Below are 23418 nucleotides of genomic sequence, written 5' to 3'. Positions count from 1 at the left end.
TTGGGTACAAATAGATCATTTATATTCCCATGCTTATTTTTAAATTTCATAATGAAAAGTCCGTTCCCTTCCATTGGTGTGTACATGCTTAGCTATTATAAAACAGAATGTGTGGAAGATTAGTTGCTGCTACTTGTGATGTAGATGGCATAGTGTGTTAAAAACATTGTTTTTCTGTGTAAATATTTTGTTTGCATTTCAGCATGCTTGTAAAACTATATTAACAATTATTCTTTGATTATTTAATTTTCTCCCTGCCAACTCCCCCTTTATTTGGAGTTAGGGGGCAAGGCAGATTAATTCTAATTGGAATTTGAATAAATATTTTAAATGGCTACTTTAATATTAGCAGGATTAAGTCACACTGGAAAAACACCATGTATGGGCATCATGTGGTGATAATTCTCATATATCTGAGACACAAGTTATCATATGTTAATTCTAAGGTTAAAACTTTAGATAAGTGTACATCCAGTACAAACAACTTTTGTTAGCCACAAGTTCAGTCAATACAGATCCAGTCCTGCTGCTGGTCAAGTCAATGACAAACGCCTACTGGTTTCGGTGGTGCAAAAGCAGGCCATATAATCTGAGACCTGAAGATTCTAACAGCTCACCCATGGTATTATCAGATTACTATGTGTATATATAATATATACATACATATGCACACACACACACCCCGTTAAAATAGAAATTGATATATTTGTGGTCTGTTCTGACCTAGTAAATTCTAGGGCTCAGAGATGAACCACGAGACAAGCCAGGGACTGTTTTACTTTGATACAAATGTGATATCCAAAAAACCTGTCCCCTTTCTTTTTATTGCACAGATCCTTCCACTGTGGAAAAATAGTTCCTAGTAGAATATACTAAAACAAAGATTGTAAACCTGTCATTATTCTGGATTTTTTTGTTGCAGCAACATTTACTTTTGTCTTTTCAAAGTAAACAACTATAGGGCATCCCCCCTCCTCACTTACTTTCTTAAAATAGCGTACAATGAATGAAATAATTCTAAAGCTTTGTTTTAGAACAGCCAGGAAATTGAGTTAAAGTTGAAAAGCTGGCTTGATTTGCGTAGGCATTGTTAAATTATTCTACATGAAGGGTTCTTTTTAAAGAGATTCCAGGCTGCTACTTTCTATTCTTGCTCTGAGCTTATGACTTAGTAGCTTTAGTCATTTTTATTAAAGTAGTAGCTATTTTTCATTTAATTTTAAGCATCTTATTGCTTGGTATTTTAAGGGAAGTGCTTTTACTACCACGGTCTGGTCTTGATATAGGTATAGAGGCCACAGCTTTTATCCTTCTTGTGTCTTGTACTGTCAAAAACACATTAGTGTGAGGAATGTATCCCTGTCAACTTAATGAATCTCCCAATAAGTCTGAAAACCTTTATTAGGCCTAACGCTTCCAGGATGAAACTCACTCCTCTGACATCAAAGGCTGGGTGTCTGTGAGTCAGGCTTTGTGTGGTTAAAGTGAAGAGGGACTGGGGACCCACAAACCCAGGGAAGAGGTATGGGGCTGCAGAGCAGACGCTGCACCCATACCTTTACTTCAGCCTGTTGATTGGAAGAACAGCTCTAGCCCTCCTGAATCATTTGCATGGGATGCCATAGCCACAAAATGCATTCAAACACAGATCCCTTGGTTCACTCAGGCTGCTACAGAGGACAGTACTATGTGAGCTGCCTACACAGGAAGGGTGAAGAAAGGACCCCAACATAGCTTCACCTCAGAACTTAATTGATGCAAAGGGCTTTGCACAGCCCATCAGCATCTGGGTACGTTTTCACCCCCCTTTGACAGTAAATTTGGATAGTTCAAGTGTGGATTCTTCTGCCCTGGTTAGTCTGTAAAGTAGCTCCACCTTTTCTGGTGCACACAAACTTGTCATTCAATGTAACGGTGAGTAGTAGATGCTTTTGAGAGCCTGTTCCCTTTGGAATGCATGGACTACTTTGATCTCTGGCGTTCAAAGAATTGCATTTTTGCTTTTGCCCAGCTTGATTCAATTCCCACTGATGTCAAAGGGAATCTCTACAGGGATTTGCGTGGGAGTTCTCAGGCCCCAAATTCATAAACCTAGCATTTTCTAGAAAATCACTACTGTAGACCAGCTGGGCTCCTTTGCTTTCTGGCTGGAGGGTTCTCCATACACTACCTGGACAAACTGGTCACACTTTATGTATGGTTCTTGGGGGAGATCAAGAAATTAAATTTACTGAGAACATATGTTTGTGATATTTAATTTGCATGGCAAACAGACTATTCAACAGCTGCAAAAGCTTTCCTGGTTACTATTCATTCAAGTAGAAAAGTTCTATTTTAGATGTGAGTCAGAAATAAACGAAGTGTTGAGTTACTGGACCTGGATTTGAATTTTGAAAACTGGATCTGGGTTTGACTTCAGCGGGACTATTCACAGGCTTCAAACGAAGTATATGCATAAATTCTTTGCTGGATCAGGGCCAGAGGGCTCAGCACCGTGCAGGATTGAGACTTTAGTGACTAAAACTACTTCAACAATAATAACAAACAAAATAAAGCACTATGAAGCAGTGAAACTATTTGAATCCTGTTTTCATTTCTTTACCGATCTCTCATTGCAATGTAAGACACCATCTTGCAATTACTTATGTGGGTGCTTAGGTATACACATGAGTAGTCCCATCGAGTTAAATGGGACTGTAACATGCATATGTGTTGGCAGAATTGGGCCCTTCAAGCATTGTGTAAAATGAATAACGAAAAGATGAATCCACCTGGGAGTCAATTATATGCAGCAGTCGTCATATTTTGGGGAAAGGTGCAGATCAGATCCTGCTACCGACCATAATGGTCACTTCCATCAGTAATTCTGATGACTGCAGCTGCACTACCCACAGCAGGAAGAACTATGCCCAGTACTGAGTGTTAGCCAGAGTGGGTTTTATATGAGCAAGGTGCCATTTTTATTTTTTAAAATCTTTTTGGTTTTACATCTAAACTGAACAGTCTTATAAAGGTGAATGGTGGAAGAAATGTTGTAGTCCAACAATCAGAAATGATGGCAAACTGAGGGGGAAACTCCCCAAAATAGCACTTTCAGGAAATGCTCTGTACACAGGGATGGGCAAACTAATGAGGCTTCTCCAAGAAAATGTAAACAAAAAATAAATTATGCTGTGAATTAGGCCAAAATTTTCAAAAGCAGCTAATGAGCTTGAGTGTCACAGTTTCTGGGTGTCCAGACTGAGACAATATAAAGGGACCTGATTTTCAGAGGATGGGTGTTCAGTACTTTCTGCAAATCAAGCCCCTGTAAGGTGTCTCAATTGGACCACGTGAAAACTGAGGCATCTAAAATCACTGGTCACTTCTGAAAACCTGGGCCTAAGGTCCAATCTGATGTCCTGCATATAAGGAGTTAACTCCCTCCTCAGGCTTTACACAGATTATAATGAGGAAGTAGTGAAGCAGGGCTGGTACCGAGGGATCAGGCTATAAGAGAATTCATGAAACTCAATAGGCAGATAGAGATGTCGTCTTGCAGAAGGTAGGATTCTCATTTGGCTAGTTGGTTGCTTTGCTTTGTGTTGTGCGATGCCCTTGGCTTTTTAAATTCTTCCTGTAACAAATGCTTTTTGAAAAACTTACAAAAATAAAGCCTTGCCATAGAAACATAACTTGGAATTGTGGGATTTGTGGGGGAGGGGATTCTGCATTTCCTACCCACTCCTATTAGTAGTGACCACAGAGTCTTTTGTTGCCATAATCTCAGTTCCACCAGTATTGAGAGGGTTAACTGAACTTCTGCTCAAGCATCTTTCACTGCATGTAATTCTATGGTATATGTCCTTTCAATTGAAGACCACGGAACTCTTAATTAGCCAACATAACACACCACAATTTGCCTATATCACGGGTGTATCATTTTACTACTTAAGCGCAGAGAGGATCAAGCCTATGCTTTCAGAAGTGCTTACTAATTCTGAGTGCCTCACTTTTTTTTAGTTGTCTAACTTGAAACAGCTTGGGCCTTATCATGTAATGGTGCTGAGTATCCACAATTCCCATTGAACTTAATGGGATATGTGGGTGCGTTGCACCTCTGACAATCAGAAGCAATACATCTAAGGGTAGAAACTTAAAAATGGAGGCACTCCAAAACACTGGATGCTTTGAACCCAATTCTCGTGTGTCACAGAGCCCCTCTGGGTATGTTTGTTTCACCTCGGTGTCTCACTTCAGACAGGCAAACCCTGACTACTAAACTCTTTCCTTTGTTTGTTTTTTGTATTTGGGGGAGGTACTATCTAGCCAATTCCATCAGGTTAAATTGCTCTATTAATGTCTGACCCCTAATAGGGCATATGAAACATTTCTGAATGTAATAATCCTTATTCCAGTTCATTCCACTTTTATTTTAGTTTGAATATTCAGCTTTTGTTGGGACTAGAAAGCTACATTTCAAAATATCACAAGGAAAAAGCCAGAAATATTTCAAAAAAAGTCCATGGTTATGTGATGCACAACCTGATCACTCAAACAGAAGATCACAAATTTATGTAAAATGTGGGGGGGGGGGGTTATCCTGAAAAGTGACAAAACCTTCATATTTCTTCTCTTACTATTTTCCGCATCCAACTTTCACAGTTTGCAAGACCATTTTTCCCCTCACTGTCAGCCCTGCACCCCTATCCTGGGATCTAAGAGTGAAAAGGCGTTTCTTTTCATTATTAGCATCCTCATTGTGATGTTACACCCCATATTCTTCATGAAAATATGGTTATGGATATGACATAACTGAAATGTACTTAATGCAAGATGGCTCATATAAGGTATCATTGGAAAGGTTATGATTAACTGAATGTGTTTATCTAATCTGTATGCATGTGTCATTTTTGTATCTGAAGCTGGGAATATTGACTATGTCTCTGTATTTCAAATGTGCTACATTGGATGAGGCCAAACAATGTTAGTGGCTTATTGAAGAAATGCACACTAGCATAAAGATCACCCCAGGAACTGTGTGCAGTAGAAACCTCTCAGAGATAGCTCTAAACAATGGGAACTGTTTGACCCGGGTCACAGCAAAAAAGCTTTCCAGCAAGTGGGGGGGAGGGATAAAAAAGGGGGACAATCACAACAGGAGGGGTCCTCACTCTCCCTAACACAACACACCTGAAAACGCCTAAGGAACAAATACTGGACTGTGAGAAGTGATGGTCCCAGGCTAAGATCTTTAGCCTGTGTAAGAAAACCCAGGAAAGCCAAGGCAACTTGTGCCTTAATCTGCCAGCCTGTTTATCACTCAGGGTGAGAATTTGTTAATTTTGTATCTTACCTATGTAGTGTGTTAAGCTCAGTCTGCAGCTTTTGTTTATTTACTAAGGTAATCTGCTTTGTTCTGTTTGCTATCTCTTTAACCTCTTAAAATTCACCCTTCGTAGTTAAACTTATTTCTTGTTTATAATACAACCCAGTTTTTATGTAATTCTAACTGAGGCGGGGGGGGGGGATGTGAAGTCGTGCACATCTCTCTTCACGTCGAGGAAGAGGGTGGATTTTTATGAGCTTGTGCTGTGCAGATTTTTTTTATCCAGTGCAAGACTGTATTTTGGGTTATCTCCAAAAAGGGGTGTGCACGTGAGTGCTGGGGGAGTCCTCTCACACAGAGCTGACTTCAGTCTGACTGCAGCGGGGTGTGGCCCTACCTGTGAGTGTGTATGCTGCAAGAGGCCAGAGAGCCTAATTCAGCAAAAGCAAGGAGAGGGAACCCTGGCTGGTTGAGAGAGGCTCGGTGTAATCCCAGTACATCAGGTGGCATCCCAGAAGGGGGGGTCCAACCCGTCACATTCATCATCACCTCTGCCACCTGTAAAGTGGCTGCAGCCCACAATGCTCTCTGAACTATACCTGTGCTGCAGCATTGTCCTTAAATTATGCTTTGCGTTGCCTCTGTTCAAACCCACTGAAAGCTGATGGGGTTGCACAGGCCTTCCTGGGGACGTGATTGGAAGACCGTGAGGTTGCACAGGTGTAGCTGAAGGTACTATTTGGTCTGCAGAACCTCTGATTACTAGAAACATTGCATGAGGTGGGAAAGAAACCATTTTTGTTGTCAAAGCCGATGGGGAGTTTGTGGCAGGTAGGAAAAAATATTGAGCAAATTTGCACTAGAAATCAGTGCGGTCCAATGAATAAGAAATCCTGCCATTGCCGTTCTTAGATGCTTTTCAGGAGTTTGTTTTAAGGCTTGCCCATCGTGTCGTAATATCATTATCGGGTAGCTAGGAAAATTCAACCTGTATAGTGCTGCTTACCAACACCTTTTCATATTGCTTATTTTGCCAAATTCCTGTGGGGGGGAACCCACTTATCAGTAATGATAGCATCCTGTTGAGATCCTGCCATGGGTAAAGTCAGTGTTTTCACTCGCAAATGTATCTCTTTCTCTGAAGAGAGAGAGAGAATTAAAAATGACAATGAATTTGAATTCTCTGTCCTGAATGAACCTAAGCAAACTTTGTCACTGCAAATAAATGTTTGTGGGTTAATTAGTTAGGGATCAATTCTGTCTCAAAGGCTCTAATTCAGTTCTGCGTAGGCATTGTGCAACCTGGCTAGCTTCAATGGTGTTCTGGGGAGTGTAAATCAGAGTTGAATTTTGCCCGTAAAAGCAACTCTGAGAATCCAAGGGAGATTCAGCATATGAGTGGCAAGGGCTAGTGGTGATTTAATGCCTCCAAGGGCACTGCAGGGAGTGTGCTATCAGTGGCAGTTACTGTGTCTATGGAATAGCTGGCCATGTGCTTTCTCAATTCAGATGTGCTCCTTCTGTGGGAAATTGTAATAAGCAGCGTGTTTAGGCAGTGAAATAGTTTCCTACGAGAAGCCTGGCTAGACTAGACCAAGCACAAGAACGTATTTTGGCATGGAACAATCCTGAATTGCGAGGAAGTTGGACGTAGTGACTGTCTCTGCCATCCTCACTGTCTATGATCCAGTTATACTGCAAAAGAGTTTGCAAAATTAAAAGCCTGGTGGTTTGCTCCATGCGCTCAGCTCTTGGGAGTGTTTTGCCCAGTGCTCATGTGAACAGATGAGTAATGTGTGGCCCTATGAGTGTGGGGAAGAGATCTCATTTCACCAGCTATACCCTGCTCTTGAAGAGTGTGACAGTCTGTAACAGGGTGGTCAGCTATCCAGGTTCAATTATCAGACAGACTGAAAAGGAAGCTAGTGATGACAAAAAGCCAACAAGTGGTTCAGATAAGGGGGAGCTGGGCTTCTGCAGTAGTCCCTGAACTGGGGTGGGGATTGAAGGGAAGGGAGTGAGAGGGGCAAAGAGAGAAGCTGCAAGCTGTAGCCCATGGGGGAACAGAGAAACTTGTTTGTTTTTTATTTGGATATTTTTGCCTAAGTTCTATGCTGGGGAATAAAACTGCCCAGGAAGACACTTGGACGGGACGGTAAGCTTTTCCTGGGTTGGGGAAACAAGGCAGCAACTCACTTGCAGTGGAGAATGTAGGCAAGTGATCCCCTCAAGCCCAAGACTGGAAATTGAGGCAGTGGCTACTCGGAAGCAGGACCGGGTAGGTGGCGCTGCTGTACAGTCATCTCAAAGGGGATTACAGGAGATCCGTGCAGTGACATGGTGGTCACTCTGTGAATGGCAGGGAAGGAAGGCATCTGCAATTCACACAACATTTGTATTTTAGTTCCCGTAATAAAAATCTGCTTGAATATTAGTCTTGCCAGCTCAGGGAGGCAATGCCTGGGATACTGAGCAGATAGTCGAAAGAGGAGAGGTGACACGCCAAATGCAGTTGACCCGCTGGAGTAAATTGAGTGTTCAAAATGTAGATAAGGCCTTTTATTTTAAGGGGAGCAAGGAGTTTGTCAAATCATGTTAAAACCTAAGGCATCCAAAAATAACATCAACTCCTTTTCAATTCGTACTTGATATATTAACAGTGTAGATCAGACATCCCAACAACAGTGGAGTGTGCCCTGACTCTATGCAACTGTATATCACGCTTTGTTTGTATTTTTAACTGTATAGTATAGATGTCTTTAGGATATCCGTCAATCACTGTGGGACTTACGCGCCACCAATAAGATTTGTCTTTGTGTGAATGTGGGAGGGGAAGGGAGAAACTGTTGTCCAAGAATGTTCAGTCCACATCCGTTGGCTGCATGCTATTAGCTGGGACAATAGCTGTAGGCAGAGTGCAAATGATTTACTAGCAGAGGTACGCTTTTAGTGGGGAAGATAAGCTATTTCTTAGCTCTCCAAAGGAGATGGATCTAAAGCTGGCTGAAATGGCTAGAATTTGGATGGAGGTTTTATTTTTTTAGCTTTTTTTAGTTTTGCAAAAAAAAAGGGGGGGGGGTAGAAAAACTCGGCAAAGGTTTCTTTATTCTTGTCCTCTATATTTTGACAAGTGTTAGGTAAATCCACCTTACTGTAGTATGTGACTGTGTGTAAGGACACTTTGCATCAAAAGCCCTGTTACTGACTCTATGAATGTGTCCATTGATTTCATGGGAAACAAGTTCAGCTCCTTGGTGGCTTCCCTAGATGGCACTTAAACAGTAGTATGAGGGAATACCACTATTGCTAAGCAAATAATTGATGATGGAGGGTTTTTTGGTTCTGTGGCAGTTCTGAAAAAAGTTGCTTTGATCAGTTCTAACCAAATCTGATGTTTTGTGGAATCTTTAGTACATTGAACAAGTCCACTTCAGGTGTGTTCCAGAGTGGGGATTTGAACCTGCAGTCCATATGAATGCACTAACTACTTGGCTAAAGGTTTTAGTAGAGGGAGAAGGAAAAGGAGGATGATGAAGCACCACCAGCACGCTCTTCCTCCTCTGGCCATTTTGTGAATGGCCAAACAAGGTTTCAAATTCGCAAATGGCTTCCGGTTGACCTAAACTGCATTTCTCATGAAATAAACTATTCATCTAAAAAATTTCACCCAGCTCTAAGTACAAACAAGGGAGAGCAGATTTCAAGTCTTGAAAATGACTTGGGTTTGCTGATGTCCAGTCTTCTTGCCGCCCATGGCACAATGCTGCAGAGTTGGAAGGGTGCATTGTCTGTCAGCTTCCAAGAACCACTGATTAATGAGAGAACCCAGGACATATGCATGCACCAGCTTCCCCCTGCTCTCTGTGCCTCCCCTGCTACAAGCCCCCGGCACCTGCAGCCTGTCTTTCACCTGTTTGGGGGTCATTGCTCCCCACTCTAGAGTTGCTGTCAAGTATTTTCTATAATACTGTGTGCAGACCACAAAGTGGGAGTTAAATTGAAACAACTTTGCGTTAGTGTGTGTGTATATATAGCAACTTCCAATGGAAATGGTGTACTGTTCCCATGTGAGCACATCACCCAAAGTGACTGCTCGCTGATGGCTCTCCCTCTGGCATGCCATGCCCTCTCTCAGCACGTGCATTCTGGAAAGCATGCCGTAATGCAGGGATGGTGTTTGCTGCTACAAATCAGTGCTGCATAACCGCCTCTCACTCCACTCCGCCCTCTCATGTTTGATTAACAGACTTCTGCTCCCATCTGTGCTGTGGAGCGCAGGGGCTTTGGCCTTTGTATATATGTGATAGCTGAATTCTCTGAGTTTGCCACGGATTTGCTGTGTGATTGTGAGGAAAATGTTTTAACCTCACAGGGACCTGGTGTGTTCTATTGCCACATACCTTGTTCAGCTGGTCCCACCTGTGCAAAGTGCGGCTCAGTCAGCATGGTATATTGCTTTATGCCATTTTACAGAGATGTAAATGATAACAGGTGCTAGACAGAAGAGAATGGAGCTTAGCTGTGTCTGTGTCTGTTTCCCATCTTAAAGTAGGCAAAATAACACACCAGAAAGGGATGAATCGTAATTTAAATAACTTATTGTATTCCAGCTTAAAGACTTTTTATTTCTGCTTTAAGACAGTCAAAGTTGTATTTTTTTGCCAAGTAAAGAACAGCATTATGTTGAATTAGCTTGCAGGAAGAGTGACTAAACAAATCCAATATACTCTGACTCTACAGTTAATACAAGTAATCAGAAAATTAGCACAAAATTTCATTGCACGGTGGAGATGGGGGGGGGGACCCCAGCTTGTGTGACTCATTGACTAAATCTTGTCCACCTAATTCTATGGCTTATCAAATGAATGGAACAGCCTAGTGCATGACAGAACAATTCACTTCCTCTCCTATGAATAAATCAGGGGAAAGTGCTCTGTTAATTCAGTAGATTGAGAAAAGAGGCTGTTTCATGCCAAGTCACTAACTTTAGTAATTATAAAAGAAGCTAGTTGGGGAGACAACTTGTTTCAATTAGTTTCCATTACCCAATGCTTCAGAGTAGTTAGTAACACCACCAAGTAAATGAACTTTGGAACATTTGTCCAAAGTTTTCCAGTATTTAAAATTTTTCACACACTCTAACAGAAACTTTAAGAACAGCTCTTTAGAGCCTGAAACTGATTTGTCTAGTTAGGTTTCCCTGTGTGTGTATGTTACAGGGTATTTCGTCTCCTAGCTGACAAGATGGTATTTTGTTCTGCTTGTTGATATATGAATAAAACGTATTTTTTCTTATTTGTTTACTTTACAAACTGTACTGCACTAGAATGTAAATAGAATAGGTTTTTTTATGAAACTGCTAGTAAATATAATATATTTGATGTCTGCTTAGATACTCTTGCTTATTATGATATTGGATGATTTACACCAGCTAAAGATTTGATCCAATATCTTTAATACATAAATCAGAGGTATGTGGCTTTGAAGGTTTTTTAAACATGGCCTTAGCACCCCTGTTAAAATGAAGAGTGGATTCCGGTTTCTTCTGTAATGACCCAAAACACTTCCCCAACTCTCGTACAAAGAGACCATTACTTTAGAAAACTCTAATTTTTGCAATTTCATTGAAAGACTGATATTTCAGAGAACTGCGTGTACTGCATTTCAAATTGAACAGGGCTAGAACTTGGCAGGAAACAGACCAAAAATGGAGAATCATTTTAGTATTTGGAAGGGGCTGTGGTGTGGAAATGTGGTGTGGAAATGTGGTATAGCTGTGGTGCTTCCAAATATGGAAATGGCTAGTAACAGAAACCAACTCCAGGGGTCTTGCAGTACTGCCTGGTAATTCTGTTAAGGCTCTGCATGTTGTGGGTTTGCTCTACTGATCATAAAAGGTACCAGCCTGAGCATCTGCTACAGAAACATGCATGATGCAAATGTATCGAACCTGGCCTCTGACTGGCAGTTTCCAGTGGCTGCTTATTCTTGCTCTCACAGGTTGACAGACAAAACTCAAAACCATGAGGGGGGAAAAGGCTGCATCCTTTCTGTGAAGAGCAAACAGCCCTCCATGGTACAATCACTCTAGCAATTCCTTGGAGACAGGGTTGAATATTTCCTGATCCTGCCTCTCCTCAATTATGTCTGAAATTTGGGTGTCAAGGGAGGACAACCCTTATGTAGCATAATTGTACAATATAGTTGGATCCTGATTGGGGTCTCTGGGAGCTGGTGTGACAAATATTAAATTTTTATAAATGGTCAAAAGAGAACGCTGGGATGTGGGTGCCCCAGAGAAACTGGGCAGAGTTGAGGATCTGGCAGCTTTCCCAAATTTGGAAATCAGTTGAGGAAAAGGGCATGTCACATGTCATAATAGGGAGGGTTGATTGAGAAGTTCTTCTCCCAGCTTTTAGGATGTGTGAAAATTGGATGAGTGGGGTTCCCTCCCTTCGGTCTGGGACATCAGAGCATAGAGCATTTTCCCTGTTAGGATCTGCACTGCTCACACATGAATACGACCATTCAACCGAGAATATGTGAGTGCAAAATAGAATAAACTTGTGTCAAGGTTCCTCCCCCACTCTGAACTCTAGGGTACAGATGTGGGGACCTGCATGAAAAACCTCCTAAGCTTATCTTTACCAGCTTAGGTCAAAACTTCCCCAAGGTACAAAATATTACACCCGTTATCCTTGGAATGGCCGCTACCACCACCAAACTAATACTGGTTACTGGGGAAGAGCTGTTTGGACGCGTCTTTCCCCCCAAAATACTTCCCAAAACCTTGCACCCCACTTCCTGGACAAGGTTTGGTAAAAAGCCTCACCAATTTGCCTAGGTGACTACAGACCCAGACCCTTGGATCTTAAGAACAATGAACAATCCTCCCAACACTTGCACCCCCCCCCCTCTCCTGGGAAATGTTGGATAAAAAGCCTCACCAATTTGCATAGGTGACCACAGACCCAAACCTTTGGATCTGAGAACAATGAAAAAGCATTCAGTTTTTTACAAGAAGACTTTTAATAAAAAATAGCAGTAAATAGAAATAAAGAAATCCCCCCTGTAAAATCAGGATGGTAGATATCTTACAGGGTAATTAGATTCAAAAACATAGAGAACCCCTCTAGGCAAAACCTTAAGTTACAAAAAAGATATACAGACAGAAATAGTTATTCTATTCAGCACAATTCTTTTCTCAGCCATTTAAAGAAATCATAATCTAACACATACCTAGCTAGATTACTTACTAAAAGTTCTAAGCCTCCATTCCTGTTCTGTCCCTGGCCAAGACGACTACAGACAGACCAGACCCTTTGTTTCTCTCCCTCCTCCCAGCTTTTGAAAGTATCTTGTCTCCTCATTGGTCATTTTGGTCAGGTGCCAGCGAGGTTACCTTTAGCTTCTTAACCCTTTACAGGTGAGAGGAGCTTTCCCCTGGCCAGGAGGGATTTCAAAGGGGTTTACCCTTCCCTTTATATTTATGACAACTTGTGTGCAGTGTGGCAGACTTAACATAGCAGGAGAAACATTAACTCTGGTAATATTGTGACTGTCCGGTGTTTAGTTTGGCAACCTTAATGCTGTATTAATTCTAAAGGAGTGGATTTAATTTATTGTGGATTAAAACTGAGTGGAAATTGGCATAACTCAACACCTTTTGTGAGTTAACTCATTAACATTTGTGAGGAGCAATGAGCACCAAAGAAATGCCTATTAAAATGAATAATTAAATTCCACACATTCTGAGAGGAACACAGAGACCCGAATAGTTCATCCGTGGTACATCCTTGATTGTTGTAAAGAACAAATGTAAAGCACAAGTCAGTCGATAACACTTTGGCTATGTAATAATAGGATTCTGCAAAAACACAGGTAATGCGGGAAGGTTAAGGAAAGTTGTGAATGAGGAAGCTTGTGCTCATGTAAATGTAAATATGGGAATTTGTTCATACAAATACAAACAGGCGATATGTTTAGTGTTTGCAAGTTTCATTCAAAGCAGGCCAATGGGGGAGCACTTGTTTGAATTCTTCGCAAACTGGAATTCAGAGGGCTTCTAAAGTTTGGTGGACACCCCTAATCATAGGACTGGAAGGGACCTCAGGAGGTCATCTAGTCCAGTCCCCTTCACTCGTGGCAGGACTAAGTATTATCTAAACCATCCTTGACAGGCGTTTATCTAACCGGCTCTTAAAAATCTTCAATGATGGAGATTCCACAACCTCCCTAGACAATTTATCCCAGTGCTTAACCACCCTGACAGTTAGCAAGTTTTTCCTAATGTCCAACCTAAACTTCCCTTGCTGCAATTTAAGCTCATTGCTTCTTGTCCTATCTTCAGTGGTTAAGAAGAACAATTTTTCTCCTTCCTTCTTGTAACAACCTTTTATGTACTTGAAAACTGTTATCATGTTCCCTTTGTCTTTGAAAAAATTGGGTTTGTTAGTCTTCTTTCATAGGTCATGTTTTCTTGACCTTTAATCATTTTTGTAGTTCTTCTCTGGACTTTCTCCAGTTTGTCCCCAAGTTTCCTGAAATGTGGTGCCCAGAACTGGGCACAATACTCCACTTGAGACCTAATCACATGGAGTAGAGCAGAGGAATTACTACTTGTGTCCTGCTTACAACATTCCTGCTAATACATCCCAGAATGATGTTCACTTTTTTTATATTTAACTTGTGGTCCACTATGACCCCCAGGTCCCTTTCTGCAGTATTCCTTCCTAGGCAGTCATTTCCCATTTTGTATGTGTGCAGCTGATTGTTCCTTCGTAAGTAGAGTGCTTTGTATTTGTCCTCACTGAATTTCATCGTTCAGGCCATTTCTCCAGTTTGTCCGGATCATTTTGAATTATAATCCTATCCTTCAAAGCACTTTCAACCCCTCCCATCTTGGTAATCTGTAATGGAACAAGGAGAATTGCCTAACATCACCAATTAATTTATGATTTGGGGCCAGTCATTCGTTCCAGGGAGGTATCACTACTGTCCCTAGACACCTGGATTGCTAAATAATGTTTACTTCCATTGCATGCTGCAGAAAAATTATTTTTGCATTTGTCTGTGAATGTTGATGACTCTGGGGTTTATTGAATGAAGGATAGGTGATGGACCTGCTGGAGAATGAATTGCTGACAATCAACTATGTAACTAGTTTTGAAAATGTATGCATGTCCTTGTGCCTCAATGTAGTACTCAGAGGGCTAGATTCTATGCCGTTATAACCTTTTCTACATCATGTCAGCAAATTTTCTAATATATTAGAGGGAGGTGTGTGTTTCTGAATTGTACAGATAATGTATGTCATGAATAAATATTCTGACAACAGAAATTGCTTTCTTCTGAGCCTTAATTTGCAATTTTTGTCTGCAAAAGGCATCAGTGCTCGTATCTTGTATACAAGTTCTTTTGGTAGCATTATAATTATTCAGCACTTAGCAATGCTCAGCCAGTCATATCACTCAAACAACTGGCAGGTGTCTTGTTCTACAGATGGATAAGCAGTACCACATGTTAAACTGCAACTATCTAGAAGATGTTTCTGTGTGTATTTGTTGACCATCCAGCCATCTGTCATATTTTCTTTAGAGGATGGCCCACAGCAGTTTGACAACGAGTGAGAATGGTGTCTTTATTGGTATTAGGTTCTTAATCGTCCTCATACTGTCCCTGTACAGCCTCATCTACCAAAATCTAAATTAGATGGGCAGATGTATAGTCTGGGAAATGGTCCAGATTATTCTTTAAATATCAAAGCGGTCAACACTGGCTATGCTAAACAGTGTCCTCCTTGATGTTTATCATTGTTTCAAGTACCACCAAGGATGTGCTTTGAGTAACATAATGATGAGGAACTCGGGGATGGTGGGTTGAAAAGAAAAAGAAAAAAAGAAATAATCAGTTCTCAGCAACCAGAGTTGCTGATCGTGATCACTTAAGTCCTTAAGGTCCTTCTAGACACTCAGACATTTTAGTACTGTCATATAGCAAGTTAGCGGCTATGACAATAATTTGGGAGTCAGGAGATGAATGGGGTCTATCCTGCACTTAGCTATTGGGTTGCTGTGTGCCTTTGGGCAAGTCAAAACATCTTTCTGGGCCTTTGTTTCTCTTCACACCCATAGTTGGTTAGGACTCTAAGCTCTTTGGGTAGAGGAATGTCTCTTGCTCACAATGGAGCCCCCCTTCTCAGGTGTGGCCTTAGATACTACCATATACAAACAATATTTCCCAGACATTTATGCAGGATCATGATGAATTTGCCTGGATAGTTCTGGGTCAGTCTATGGTGATGAGCAAATAGAGTAGAAACACATTCACAAGTTAGGGTGGCACATTACCTTTCTTTGTTGCCATGGCAGATCCAAGTCTCTTCTGCATGCTCTGATATTCCTGGAAGTTGTTTGGTTTGTTGGTTTATTTTTGTACTGAGATGCACATCTCCAGGAAGCTTGGGGTGGGTAGGTGTTGAGAGAGGGGATTAGGTTTCAGGAGAGGATCTAGTTTGGTGAGTCACTGGAGGACTCAGGAATGCAAGCTGCATGTAGACTGCTAGTTCTCCAAGTCTAGAACCCCAATTTATAATGCTGACCTTTAAGCATACTTTACAAAGATATTTTCTATAGCTCTGCCTGCCCGCCCCATTGCTAATGAAACATGGTGATAGTGAGCCTGGGAGGATTGTACTTAGTTCTTAAGTAGGGCTACTCTTTTCAAAATGATGTGTACATGTCAGCACTAATGGTGACTATGACTGACTACCAAACACACCTGTCTCTACTGTTACCTCCCTCAGTGTGTCTTTTTATTTACCTGTTGCATATTGTCTAGATCCTAGGCCATGAGCTTTCTGGGGCAGGGACTCTTTGTATGTACAGTTCCTTCCATAACCTGTTTAGGGCTCTAGGGGCTACTGCAGTAGAAATAACACTTCCTTCAGCCTAGTACAACCTGTGTTTTAATACTATTTTTATTGCAATAGTGCCTAGGCCCCTTAATAGGTGATCAGGTCTCTGTTTTGCTAGGTACCATACAATCCCAAAACAAAAAAGACTGTTTCTGACCCAAAGAGCTCCCAGCATGAGTAGAGAGGGAACATCCCCTCATAAACCTATTAAATCTCTTTTTATAAATGGGGGAATATGAGGTAAAGTGTTTAAACGACATTCACAAGACCCCAGAGGGAGCCAATGTTGGAACCATGATTAGAACCTCTTAATTCCTAGTCTTGTGTTTAGTCAGCTAAACCATTATGAACTGTTGTTAGCCTGAAAACAAATGTACCCTAGTGGACTTTGTGGTTTGGGCATTAAAATACCACGTGCTGTCATGTCATATCCTCTCCGTTGTCTCTGCCCCAACCTTTGTGGTTCAGGACTGAAGCTTCATTCCCAGGCTAGCCTAAGTAAATACATCTAGGTGAAGTATGCAGAGACAAAATCCTGAAAAAGTCCAACACAAGCCCTGGACTGGTAGATGTGTGATTCTGTCTGAAGGTATGTGAATAAGAATTCTGGAATAATGTGGACTGTAAGTGTGTTGAGACATGAGTAATTGATGCCATTATAAATAGCCATGTTTCTGTCAGATTCTTTCACTAAAAAACCAAAAACCTTCAAGAAAACAAAAATAACTAATGTAGAATTTCCAGACATGATTCTTTGCTCAACAGTATAATTTAGGAGTAACTCCACTGAAATCAGTGGAATTACGCTGGTGGAAAAATGGTGAAAATGAGAGGACAGTCAGAGGACAGTTTGCATATAATTAATGTAAATGCTGTATTTGTAAATTAGTCCTCTTCAAACTCCATCCCTCTTCAGGACTTTCATATTGTGGTGATTACATTTTTAAAGGATCATTTGTCAATTTTAAATCTCTGTGTATGCAGTGTTGTTGTAACCATTTCACAGGATATTAGGGAGACAAGGTGGGTGAGGTAATATCTTTTACTGGACCAACTTCTGCTGGTGAATGAGACAAGCTCGGTGTAGTTGTCTCTCTCACCAGCAGAAGTTGGTCCAGTAAGAGACAAGCTTTCAAACTACACTGAGCTTGTCTCATTCACCAGCAGAAGTTGGTCCAGTAACTGATATTGCCTTGCCCTCGCCCAACTTTAAATCTAGTCCAGTTTTGAGAAAGGAGTTAATAGTTTCAAGTACTATATTTGATCCAGTCTCTATAGAACCCTCTGAAGTGTATGTTACAGTTCTGCCTCTGTGCACAATTTGAGAGTTGTTTGCAGGCCTAATTAGGGAGCTTTGGTTGAGGTCACGCTGCACCATCTTGTGCATTTAGCTCTGGCAGTCTCTGGTTCAGTCCTCACTCTGTCCACCAAGATGTCAACCACCACATCTGTTCTGGCAATTTGTATGATTCACTATCACATTTTCCTATTTAACAGTGAATAGAAATCTTTGTGTTAATTTCATACTGGTGTATGCACTGTCCTTACAATTTTTGAGTGTGCATGGACTGGTTTGTAAAAATTCCATTTCGCGGAAAATGAATGCATTTAATAATTAATGATGTAAAAGAGACTGCCATTCTGTAACATTTGTTAATAATTTAATTGAAATCAAGTTTTTAAAATTGGGTTAAATTGCAGCTTTGGGGCATTTAGTATATTTTCCTGTGTTCAGAAACTCCGAAGCCATTAAACAGGGTTGTGGAACCAAGAAATCAGGCCATTAAACGTTTCCCCTTTCTACAAATAAATAAATAAAATAAATTGGTGATACATGATTCCAGTGCCCAGAGAATTGTGTTAAGAAACTTGGTAGGTGCAATTCTCGTAAATATCTGAGGCCTGTGACCTCACTTTAGCATGTGAGTAATGTTAGAAAGCTTATTCCTTCACTCTCCCACTTCCCTGGTCCTTCTCGCATGAACAGACAGCAACAATACCCGAAGTCCGAAGGTGCAAACAATTCGATGTTTATTGGGGTGAACTTCCAGCAAGCTTAAATACAAGTTCCTTTTTCCTTATTTTCGAATCCCAACTTACTTCCTGTTTGCCCCTAATTTATATAGTAATATTCTTAGCTATACCTTAACCAATCATTCTACTGAAATTTAACTAACCAATCCTAACATATTGTAGCATGATTAGCTAACCAATTATATCCCACCACAATAATTAGATTACACCCAGCAAAATTAATTATACAGCAGACAGAAACAATCACAGAACCAGACAGAGATTATACAGACAAACAATAGCAAAATGGGAACTATAATGACAAGACAATACAGAAGTGAGGATTTCACATCCCAGCTATTGATAAGTGAGTTCTTGCCAGACAGGATGCTATCAAACTAAGTTTTCTTTTACATTTTCTAGGCACTTCCCTTTCTCTGGAGGTGATAGGAATACAATCCTGTCCTGATAGTGCCTGACAGCCCAATAGCACCTTATTTCAATGTGACTAGTTTGGAATGTGAGGATGTGACCGGTCGCTTCCTAGCTTATGGCTGCTTCTGCTGCTTAGCCAAAGGCCTTAGCCTAAGAACAGGGCCTCAGACTGTCACAGTAAGAGAAGGACCTTACACTGGCAGACAGTGATTTTGATTCTTTCTTTTATACCTCTAACTAGCCAAGTGATAAGAATACACCTAAATTCTTAAAGTACAGGCCTTTACAGACAGGCCTGAATATCTATATCCTAACAAGTAACTTTATGTATATGAGTACCTTCACTGAGTACATGAATACTACCATTGAACTTAGTTACTCACACTTTTTAATATTTCCAGGATCATGGCCTAACTTTTTCCTCCATGCTCACCACAACAGTTGCTGGGTTGATTCTGAGCTCTGTTTGCCTTGCTGTTCTCTAACCTAAACACCAACCTCATAGCATGCCAATAAGAATGGAGGGAGGATGAAGTATGAAGCCATGACATTCTTGCCCCATGCCACACTACCCCTCTCTCAGTACAAATGGATGAAGCATCCACGCTAAAGTATCCAAGAAACTTGAGGCAAAATCATGGTCCCAATGGCAAAACTCCCATTGACTTCAGTGGAGCCAGGATGTCACACTTAATACTAAAATGCTACTCTTCAGTCCATGGCTAAATCTAAATCTATACCTCTAAAAACAAAGAACATAGGCCGCACTGACAAGACAAAGATCTCTATCCTGGGAAGCAGTGCCTTTGAAGAAAATTTTGGTGGTGGTGTGGGAAATCTTGAGCTCAGTTCGACAATGTGACCAAAAGGACTAATATGATCCTTGGATGCATAAACAGAGGAATCTTGAGTAGGAATAAAAAGGTTATTTTACCTCTATATTTGGCCCAGATGATGGCACTGCTGGAATACTGTGTCCAGTTCTGATAGCAACAATTCATGAAGTTGTTGATAAATTACAGAGGGTTCAGAGAAGAGCCATAAGAATGATTAAAGGATTTTTAAAAATATGCTTTATAGTGATAGACTCAGAGCTCAATTTATTTAGCTTAACAAAGGAAAGGCTAAGGGGCAACTTGGTTACAATCTATACGTATCTACATGGGGAACAAATATTTAACAATGGTTCTTCAATCTAGCAGAGAAAGATATATAACCTGATCCAGTGGCTAGAAGTTGAAGCTAATAGGCAAATTCAGACTGGAAAGAAGGCATGCTTTTTTGGCACAGTTTACTAAGGGTTTTGGTGAATTTTTCATCACTGGCGATTTTAAAATCCAGATTGGATTTTTTTTCTAAAAGAGAGGTTCTAGGAATTATTTTGGGGCAGTTCTGTGGCCTGTTAGACAGGAGGTCAGACTAGGTCAGGGTTTCTCAAACTTCATTGCCCTGTGACCCACTTCTAACAACAAAAAATACTATACGACCCCAGGAGCAGGGATTGAAGCCTGAGCCTGCCTAAGTCCCACCACCCCAGGCAGGGGGGCTGAAGCCAAAGCCCAAGGTCCTGTAACCTGAGCCCTGCCACCCAGGGCTGGTGCCCTCTGGCTTCGGCTTCAGCCGCAGCAGTAGGGCTTGCTCTTCGGCCCCAGCAAGTCTAACGGCAGGCCTGGTGACCCCATAAAACGGGGTCACAACACAATTTGGGGTCCCAACCCACAGTTTGAAAACTGCTTGACTAGGTGATCACAGTGGGCATTTCTGGCCGTGGAAACATTTAAATCTGTTTTTCTATCTTGCTTCTATTTAATGCAGGGGAAGAGGCACCTGATACTGTTTTTCACATTCTGTCTTCTGGAGGCAGAGGAGAAAAATAACAGAAATTTGTTCCACCAACCTGGCAAAGTGTAAGGATGGAGCTCAAAGGCAGCCTTGGGGACAGATGGATGACCAGTGGCGTATTAACGCCTAGGCCGACAAATTTGCAGGGGCAGCAAATTTATAATAGCAGCCTGAGGCGGCTGCTTCCCCTGGTGCCAGTTAAAGCCCCCTGGCCCCGCCCCAACCCCACCCCATCCCCGCCCTGGCCCCGCCTCCTCTCCTGGGTGCGCCATGTTACCCCCTCTTCCCCACTCCTTCACGAAGCTGTTTCGCGCACAAGCACTGGCAGGGAGCGGGGAGAAGCAGGATCCAGCGGCGCGCTCAGGGGAGGAGGTGGAGCGGAGGTGAGCTGGTGCGGGGAAGGGGGCGGCAATTATTTCGGGGCCTAGGGGGTGGCAAAATCTCTAATCCGCCACTGTGGATGACGAGATATGTGCTCAAATACTATGGTGATACGAGCCATATAAATACAAAGAAGATTCAAGTACATTGTACATATTGCTGGTGGGCAAACATAATGTGTTCAGATGATAGGACCCAAAAGCTGAGCTTTTCTTTTTGTTTAAACTTCAGCAGATGGCATGGTATCTGGAAATTTAACAAAGGTTATCTACCTTCCAGCTATGTTCAAAATACCATCACAAGAATATCTGTTCTGGTATTTTAGTAGCATGTCAAAGAGAAGTGTGATTAGAGCTGTACGGAGAATACAAGTTCTGTTTTGTGAAGGATTTTGACAGTTTTAACTTTTGGTTTTGAACTGTCCTGGTATAGTTAAAGTGGTAAAAGCCCCAAGTGTGGACACAGCTATAACACCATAAAAATGCCTTATATCAGAAAAGTGTTTTCTTATATGTGAAGGGGAATAAGCTGTATTGGTATAGCATCTACACCAGGGGTTGTACCAGTGTAACTATTTTGTTTGTTTTTTAAAACAATCACACCTGAGCAGACAGTTATACTAGTACAATAACTGTGTGTGGGCTAGGCCTGAGTCACTCAGTTAAATTACCTATTCTGTAAAGAAGCTTCCAAACCTTTGGGCAGTGTGAAAATAATAAACAATTCTGCAGAGAATAGTAATAGTTTTAATCTCAAGCCCAAGGGAAGGACTCTCTAACTTCCCAAGGAGTTTGGAAAAGGCCCTATATGATTGCTCTTAACACATAAACAACTCAGTTTTTGAATTTCTCTTTTTTTGGACAGTAAAAAGAGAATAAACCATTTGACTTTGTTTTAAGTTACCACTGAATGGATCTTGTACATTACCAGGGTCTAGAAAGCAAATTTTATTCCAATTGTTTTTACTGAAATTGTTATAAAAACATTATCAATTGTTTAATAAAGTACTTTTGTGGCTACATTGACCTGGCTATATATAATTATGTAACAACAAAAATCCTACCACTTATAAAAAGTTCTGCCTTAAAATCTTTGTTCTTCCATTTATACTAGGCTGGAGATCTGTCCTAGAAATTTGTGTTCTTTTTTCTGTACTCTTAATAAAAACGTACGTTCAGTCTGTTTTCCATACAAAATTTATGAACCAGTTAGTTAAATATTTAATGCTTCTAAGTATATGGCGTAGTATGTGATGAGTAGGAACTTCACTAAAACCATGTCCAACCACTGTAATGGGTTCAAATCCCAGATGTTCCAAGCTGGCTCTGTACTTACGCAGTAAATCAGAGAAGTCCCAAGATGCTGTGTTCATGCACACAAGCCTGGCCTGCTGCATTCACTGACAAGATTAATTACAGACCTCTGAACCTGATGTGTTTTCTTAATATCCAACATCACTTTCATTTTCCTTATTGAAGCTGAAATATGAGGCTTGCTCTTGCATAATTCAACAAAGCTCTTTCAGGGTGGAACTGTTTTTTTTAAGTAGTTTTAAATGCTAGCGAATTACCAAAGTGAGCGTTAAGAAGTTTGTTTAGAGTCCTTTCTAATGTTGGTGCAAACAAAGAAAGAAAATAAGATTATTTCCAAAATGTCAGAACATTGGAAAAGTAGGAACACCAGTCGCACTCATTCCCACACATGCAGACCAATGGATCTAGCTTTCATTCTACACGCACTCCCTACATCCAGTTGTAAGCGGCATGGCAGTTAGAGCCATCTGATACTTTGTCTTGCTATTCAAGGAGCTGTACAAAAATTAATATTTGAGTTGCAAGCTGCTGTTTCAAAATTTGGCCAGTTTTGTTTAAAACCCCTCTGTTTCCTCAAGCTCTTTATGGCCCTCTGTTATAATAATAATGAATACTCTCTGCTTTCTGTGGCACCTGAAAGTGCTTTGCACACACCAATATGCTACCCTGGGAGAACTAGTAAGGATGAAGAAAATGTGGTGGAGTACCTCCAGAAAAGCCATATTGGATTTTACTTGGGGCTCTGAGCTAGGGTGCCTGGAGTTCTTTTAATAGTTTTTTAGCCAACATTGGACCAGATTCTGCTCTGACCCTGAAGTGAATCAGGAGTGACTCCACTGAAGTCTGTGTAGATGCACTTGTGTAAAACTCATTTAAGTGCTTAGGGCACAATCTAACAGACACTGAAGTCAGAAGGAGTCTCATTTGACTTCAATGGGCTTTGAATCAAATCCTAAATGATTTGGTCAAGGCCTTGAAGTCAGTATTACAAATAGGATTTAACCCCCTGGCTCCAAATTCTGTCCTATGCTTTAGCACACAACCATCTTTTCCCTCTTAATCCTACAATTTAATTTACACATGCATGTATATTTATGGTGTGCATGAAACACAACATATACTCTGTTACGTAAATGGTGTATGCACCCTATGCCCTAGTGTTTGCTCATAAATTGCAGAACTATGTGCCCCTTAAAATAGGCACCATTTTA

General features: G+C 41.1%; 1 protein-coding gene across 11 annotated transcripts in view; it reads left to right on the top strand.

The window, feature by feature from the left end:
• The window catches only part of TENM4 (teneurin transmembrane protein 4), a 2292082-nt gene that overhangs the window by 535127 nt on the left and 1733537 nt on the right, over nucleotides 1-23418 (top strand). The window lies entirely within an intron of this gene.

The sequence above is a fragment of the Caretta caretta genome, chromosome 1, assembly GCF_965140235.1.
Source record: "Caretta caretta isolate rCarCar2 chromosome 1, rCarCar1.hap1, whole genome shotgun sequence".
NCBI lineage: Eukaryota > Metazoa > Chordata > Testudines > Cheloniidae > Caretta > Caretta caretta.
This window is presented reverse-complemented; position numbering and strand designations above follow the sequence as displayed.